The following is a 7,136-nucleotide window of genomic DNA, read 5'->3' as shown; positions in this document are numbered from 1 at the left end:
AGGACATATTCCCTATGGTTATTTCATGTAGTATTATATAGAGTGGAATCTTCTTAGCAGGTAGGGACATCTACCTCTAAGACGTACTTATTTGGCTTGGACATGTTGAAAGCTGGTTGTTGGGCATCAGAATTTTATTATATTATAGGGCTCTCTGGTTTTAAAAGACTGAGCAAACCTTATCTAATCAATGCCAAGTGAGTGAGTCCCTCTGTTTTGAAAACTCATTACTTTATCAGGGTATCAATGTGACTAGGCCCTGAGAGTTAGGCTCATAAATGAAACTTGAGTGTAAGCCATAATAGCAAAGAATTCACAGAAACTCAGTCTTGTAACTTCCTCATGATCAAGTGGTCTGAAACCCAGGGATCAGTCCATTCTGGCATTGTGGTTAAGCTGATTTGGAAACTAAATTATGATCAGAAATAAGCTGTTGATTTTCTCTGGGGGAGCATTGCCAAAGGTACCAAAGTTACTCCATGACCCAGTGCTCTGCATATTGTTAGTAGGCTTATGTGGCAAAAAAAAAACGTTTGTGTGGCCTGGTGAGCATGGATTTAGACCAGAGTTGGATGAGTCAAATATTCAATGGCATAAGATTAAGGCAATCTGATACATCCATTTCAAATGGATCTTCACATACATAGATCCATTTCATAAAGACGATGTCATGAGTGTTACTAAAAATATTCATAGTCCATTGGCTACTGTACCGAACATTAATCTCCACACCTGGACCAGTCTTGTGAGTGGGATTAAAGACACAAATTCCTCACCATTCTGGGCATTTAGGTACAGTCAACACTTATCTTTGCATTCTTTTTGTCTGTTTCCTTGGCTATCTAATCCTTCTTCTGAGTGAAACAGTTCTCTTTGCACCACCACACTAAAAGACAGAGTCTATCTACCTCTTGGGTCTTCTTGACCTGAAAGTGAGCAACTTCCCGTGTCTATGCTGTGTTGGCCTAAGTGGTTAATTATCAAAGGTCAAAAGTACAACTTCCGATTTCTATTTTTTAGGGGAACCTCAAGAAACACATAGGTGGCTCAGTGGCAAAGAATCCGCCTGCCAATGAAGGAAATGTGGGTTCAGTTCCTGGGTTGGGAAGATTCCTTGGAGTAGGAAATGGCAGTTCACTCTAGTATTCTTGCCTGAGAAATCCCACGGACAGAGGAGTCTGGCGGGACTCCTAGTTCATGGGTCACAAAGAGTTGGACACAACTGAGAGATGGCACATTCCTGCAAGCAACACCTAAGCACTACTAACAGCTAGGTGTAACATTCAGTGATTCCAAGGCCAGATATTTCTCTAGGTATTGAGAAGAAGGGAATAGCAATTCTGGTGCCCAAAGCATTCAACTTTCATGTAGAGAGACTCAAGCCTAGGCAATCCAGGATAACCTAAGTTCTAGAAACCATTCACCTGAGGGTTCTCCTTTATAACTAACCCCCCTCCAAATTTTTTTTGAGTTGCAAAGTTGCTTCACACTGAGTCTTCTTGGAGGCAGGTGGTGAGAAGTGAGGCAATTTGCCTTGAAAGTCTCTACAATCCATTTAGAAACAGCAGCACAAAAATCCTATGATCATCTCCCCCCTGCTAGCCTGAAATGTCAGCCCTGTGGGAAGCTGATAGGTGTTCCTGCTATCAGTGGAAGCACCACCTCTACATTCGTATCTTTCAGAGCACTTTATTCACCATACATCCTATGTAAACTGTTGGATTTGACAAGGAGGGGTTGTCAAAGGCAGACTACTGGGAAGGGGCTATGTTGGCTTGAATTTGGCACCAATCTCTCACTCTTGACAGCTCAAGTACAAGATTGTGGATGAGCTATAGGACCTATGAGCCTCCTCAGTCAGCAAGCGCAGGCCCTAAGTCACATTTAACTCAGAAAGCCCTGACAGCCCTGCATAAAACAGAAGCAGTAAAATGGAGAGGTAGGAGCTGCGTGCAAGAGAAGCCATTTAAGTTATTTCCTCCTTACTAGAGTTCCGGGAAATAAGAACCAGGATGATATAGACTAGGGTACATCATGAAGAGATCTGCGTTAGCAATTTAAAGAAAATTGTCTAAATATTAAGCCTAGGTGACATGCTTTTTTTATAGCTAAGAGGGGAGTTGGTGCAGTCAGAGCTGTCTAAAATTCTTCATCTTTTACCCTAAATTATACATATCAGTGGAGAAAGAAATGGCAAGCCACTCCAGTATTCTTGCCTGGAGAATTCCATGGACAGAGGAGCCTGGCGGGCTGCAGTTCATGGGTCGCAAAGTGTCGGACATGGCTGAGTGACTTTCATTCACTATATGTGTCTATATCTATTTGTTGCTTTTGTTTAGTCACTCAGTTGCGTCTGACTCTTTTGTGACCCCATTTATTGTAGCCCGCCAGGCTCCTTTGTCCATGGAATTTTCCAGGCAAGAATACTGGAGTGGGTTGCCATTTCCTCCTCCAGGGGATCTTCCCAACCCAGGGATCAAACTGGCGTCTCCTATGCCTCCTGTATTGGCAGGCGGAGTCTTTGCCATTGAGACACCAGGGAAGCCCATCTATATCTGCATTGTTATATAAACAAAACCATCTAAAATAAAGAGAAAAGTAAAGAATTGAAGCAGTTTTATATAGTGAATAGAACATTAGATTTGGAAACACTTATATTTGAATCTCGGCTCTGACACTTTCTGGCTGCCTGAGATAATGACCAAGGTATTTTAACTTCCTTAAATCCCATCTTTAATTCTAAAATGACAAAATTAAGCCTTTACCTATGGTATTAATAATCTTTGGCCATAATAACTCTGCATAACAAATCATCCATGACTCAGGGGCTTTGGAAATGATCCTGTAGGATTGGACTGATGTTGGCCGAGTTTGACTATGTGTCTTCTGTGAGCCAAAAGATGGCTAAGTGGTTTTCCTGGCCACGTGTCTGACTCTCTCATGTACCTGACAATTGGCTGGAGCTTGGCTGATTCTAAATGATCTCAACTAGAGTTACTCAACTCTACTCCGTGTGTCTCATCTTCTAGTGTGGGGGTCAGCAAACTGTGGCTCATTGGCCGAACCCGGTCCATGGATTTTTTTCCATAAATAACAAACATTATTATAAATATTTCCATAAATATGTTCATTGGAATGCAATTGTGCTCATTCATTTCCACATTTTTTTGTGGCCACTTTCAGGCCACAATGGCAGCTTTGAGTAGTTGAATAGTCACAATAGAGGCCATGTGGCCAACAAAACCAAAAAGATTTACTATCTGGTCTTTTACAGAAAAAGCGTGCTGACTCTTGCTCCCGTAGGCTAGCCTAGCCTAGATGTGTTATGATGGCCACGGCAAAGAGTAAGAAATAAAATGGAAATGCGTAAATATCTTTTTAAGATTCTGCAAATATCAGATCTGCTAATATGCTATTGGCCAAAGAAAGTCATATGTGTGTCTGCAGAGTTAAAGTGCTAGGACACAGACTCAGTCTATTAGAAGAACTGCAACATCATGTGGCCCAGGGACCTGGATGCCTGAAGAGGTGAGGAATTTAGTCTATTTATGCAGTCAATCTACCACTCCTGCCCACTTTAGGGTACTATTATGAGGCGTTCAAGTCAGACACATGTAAACTCTACGAAACTATGTGATTAAAACAGCATTCATTCTAATGCATCCTAATTTTATCATATTAGTGGTTAAACCTGTTATATACTTGGTGTGATAGGAATAGTTATAACTAACTATGTGGTATGTGAACTTGGCCTTCTTACTCTCATTTGCAATGTGCTCCTTGAGGGGACAGATGGGACAAGGAACAAATATTTGGATAGCCTTATCACCTCTATAATCAAGTTGGTTCCCAAACGGTGCCCAGTCTGTTCTCTTGAAATTATCATCTGCACCCTGCTCTCAACCAAGTGTTTCATCAAAATCAATCAAGCTCTGATTATTTGTGCACTGAGTGTAGCACAGACAACATTACTGGCACAAATTTTAGTGTTAGTATTTGCTGGAATCATTATATTTTATCTTTCTATGGATTGAATTAATCATTAAAATAAGGGCTGTACTAAATTTTTGTCTGAATTATGTCTATAACTTGATAGCTGATGGAATGTAATTGATTTTTCTTTATAACTCATCTTTCATGACAATACAGTGTTGAGAACCAAGAACTGGTTCTAATCATAGCTTCCCATTGGTTTGCATGAGACACAGGCAAATCACCTACTCTTTCTCTCTCCATGTCTTCACATTTAAAATCAAGGGATTAAGTTAGAAAAAAATTTAAAACAGTCTCTGACTCTAGAAATTCTGTTTGTTCTCGAGGCAGGTGTTGGTCTCCTCCTTTTCCAGGGATAAAATATGAATAGAAAGTTGTGGGGATAATTATGGTAGGAAGCTTGTAGCCTCTATTAATGGGGTCAAAGCTAGATTTATGTGTTAAATAGCATTTTGTGGTTAGTGTCTTAGGATAACAATCTTTAAATTAATTTTCTTTGAATCACGATTATGATGCTACCAAATTCAAAGGGTTGTGTGTTAATTTCAGAAATGAAGAAATGCACTGAGTTACCCCCACTTTAGGGCTTCCCTACTGGCTCAGATGATAAAGAATCTGCAATGTTAGAGACCCGGATTCGATCTCTGGGTCGGGAAGATCCCCTGGAGAAGGAAATGGCATCCCACTCCAGTATTTTTGCCTGGAGAATCCCACGGACAGAGGAGCCTGGTGGGCTACAGTCTTTGGGCTTGCAAAGAGTTGGACATGCTGAGCGACTAACACACATACATACACATCCTTACTTTAAGATTTCCTTCTATTAAATTTTCTTCAGACATTGAATGTGCTATCACTTAAGTAGATCAGTCACTAGTAGTAGGGACTATGGAACAAACAAACAGAATGCAAGAAGAAAGTGAAATAGAATTTCTTGGTCTTTTTCACCCTGGGCTCCCGGAATCTTGACTCTAAGAGTTAGTTTCTACTTAGTCCAAATATTTATATGCAAAATAGATATTTTATGTATATTACTTAATTTTTCATGAAAGAAATATATACTGAGGGCCTCTTATGTGCCAGGTTCTGTTCTAGGCATTTGCTATACATCAGTGAATAGACACACCGTTTGCCTTCTAGTGGGAATTCTTTAATTTAGGGATTGTAAAGAAAGCAAAAGGATTTGTTGAACTGATTGAACCCATACTATCATAAGAATTTTCTATGCCAGTGGTAGTCCACTAGGCTCTGTGGGCCCAATCTGCTCTTCTACTTGTTTTTTTGGCTTACAAGCTAAAAAAATGTTTTTTCTAATGAACATTTGTAATAAATCTGATGATAGAGAACATTAACCTTGAATTCCACTTTGGCAAAATGTTATCCCCTGAATAAAATTTCCTTTTCACTAGTAAATTTGAATTACAAGAACGAAGTTGTTCTCTATCATTATTTTTTAATTTCATTTTTATTTTTTGAATAAAAGATGTGGAAATTTATTTTCTTATTTGTTATATAAGTTCCTAAGTTCCTACATAGCATGATTGATTTTGCCTTTTGGCTCAGAAAGTCTAGTATTTACTCTCTGGAATTTTACAGAAAAAGTTTGTCAATGCCTGATGTATACAATTGAATACAAAGAATATGAATGGATACAGGAATTTTTCTGGTTCTTTTTCACTAAGTAACTGAATTTAAACAAAACAACTTAAAAAACTTTATTTCAGCATCATTTTATATTTAGATTATTATCTATCTTTGTTCTAAATTATTATGTTGTATATGGTATGGTATATGCTGGAATATTTGGTAATCTTATAAGCAATTGTTTTCTCATTTGTTAAAGGATTGAGATATTGTTAATTGACCTCTGTGAAAACAAAGCTTTTCATTTTGTATATGGTTTCCTTTGCTGTCTAAAGCTTTTAAGTTTCAGTCTCTCTTGTTTATTTTTCCTTTAATCTTCATTACTCTAGGAGGTGGATCCAAAAAGATACTGCTGCGATTTATGTCAAAGAGTGTCCTGCCTATGTTTCCTTCTAAGAGTTTTATAGTATCTGGTCTTACATTTAGGTCTTTAATCTATTTTTCAAAAAAAAACAAAAAGACAACCCACAGAACAGAAGAAAATATGTATAAATGAAGCTACTGACAAAGGATTAATCTCCAAAATATAAGAACATCTCATATAGCTCAATGCTAAAAACAATCCAATCAAAAAATGGGCAGATCTAAATAGACGTTTCTTCAAAGAAGACATTTGTTGTTGTTGTTCAGTAGCTAAGTTGTGTCTGACTCTTTGCAACCCGATGCACACCAGTCTTCCCTATCCTTCAGTATCTCCTGGAGTTTGCTCAAACTCATGTCCATTGAATCAGTGATGCTATCCAAACATCTCATTCTCTATCATCCCTTTCTCCTCCAGCCCTCAATCTTTCTCATCATCAAGATCTTTTCCAGTGAGTCAGCTCTTTGCATCAAGTGACCAAAGTACTGGAGCTTCAGCTTCAGCATCAGTCCTTCCAACGAATAAGGAATGGCGAACCACTCCTGTATTCTTGCCTCGAGAACCCCATGAACAGTATGAATAGGAGACATACAAATGACCAAAAAGCACATGAAAAGATGCCCAACATTGCTAATTATTAGAGATGTGCAAATCAAAACTACAATGAGGTATCATCTCACACCAGTCGGAATGGCCATCACCAAAAAGTCTACAAACGATAAATGCTGGAGAAGGTATGGGGAAACAGAAACCTCCCACATCATTGGTGGAAATTAAAAGTGGTACAGTCACTGTGGAGGATAGTTCTTTAAAAAATTGAAAATATATCATCCAGCAATCTCACTCCTGGGCATATATCTGAAGAAAACCACAATTTGAAAAGACACATGTATTCCAGTGTTCCTTGCAGCACTATTTACAATAGCCAAGATATAGAAGCAACCTAAATGTCCATCAACAGAGAAATGAATAAGGAAGATGTGATACATACATATAATGGAATATTACTCAGTAACAAAAAAGAATGAAATAATGCCATTTGTAGCAACATGGATGGACCTAGCGATTATCATACTAAGTGAAGTAAATCAGAGAAAAAACAGATATCATATGATATCACTTACATGTGGTATCTAAAAAA

Source organism: Giraffa tippelskirchi, chromosome 4, assembly GCF_054371585.1.
Source record: "Giraffa tippelskirchi isolate mGirTip1 chromosome 4, T2T-mGirTip1v1.2.pri, whole genome shotgun sequence".
Taxonomy (NCBI): domain Eukaryota; kingdom Metazoa; phylum Chordata; class Mammalia; order Artiodactyla; family Giraffidae; genus Giraffa; species Giraffa tippelskirchi.
Note: the sequence above shows the minus strand (reverse complement) of the source record.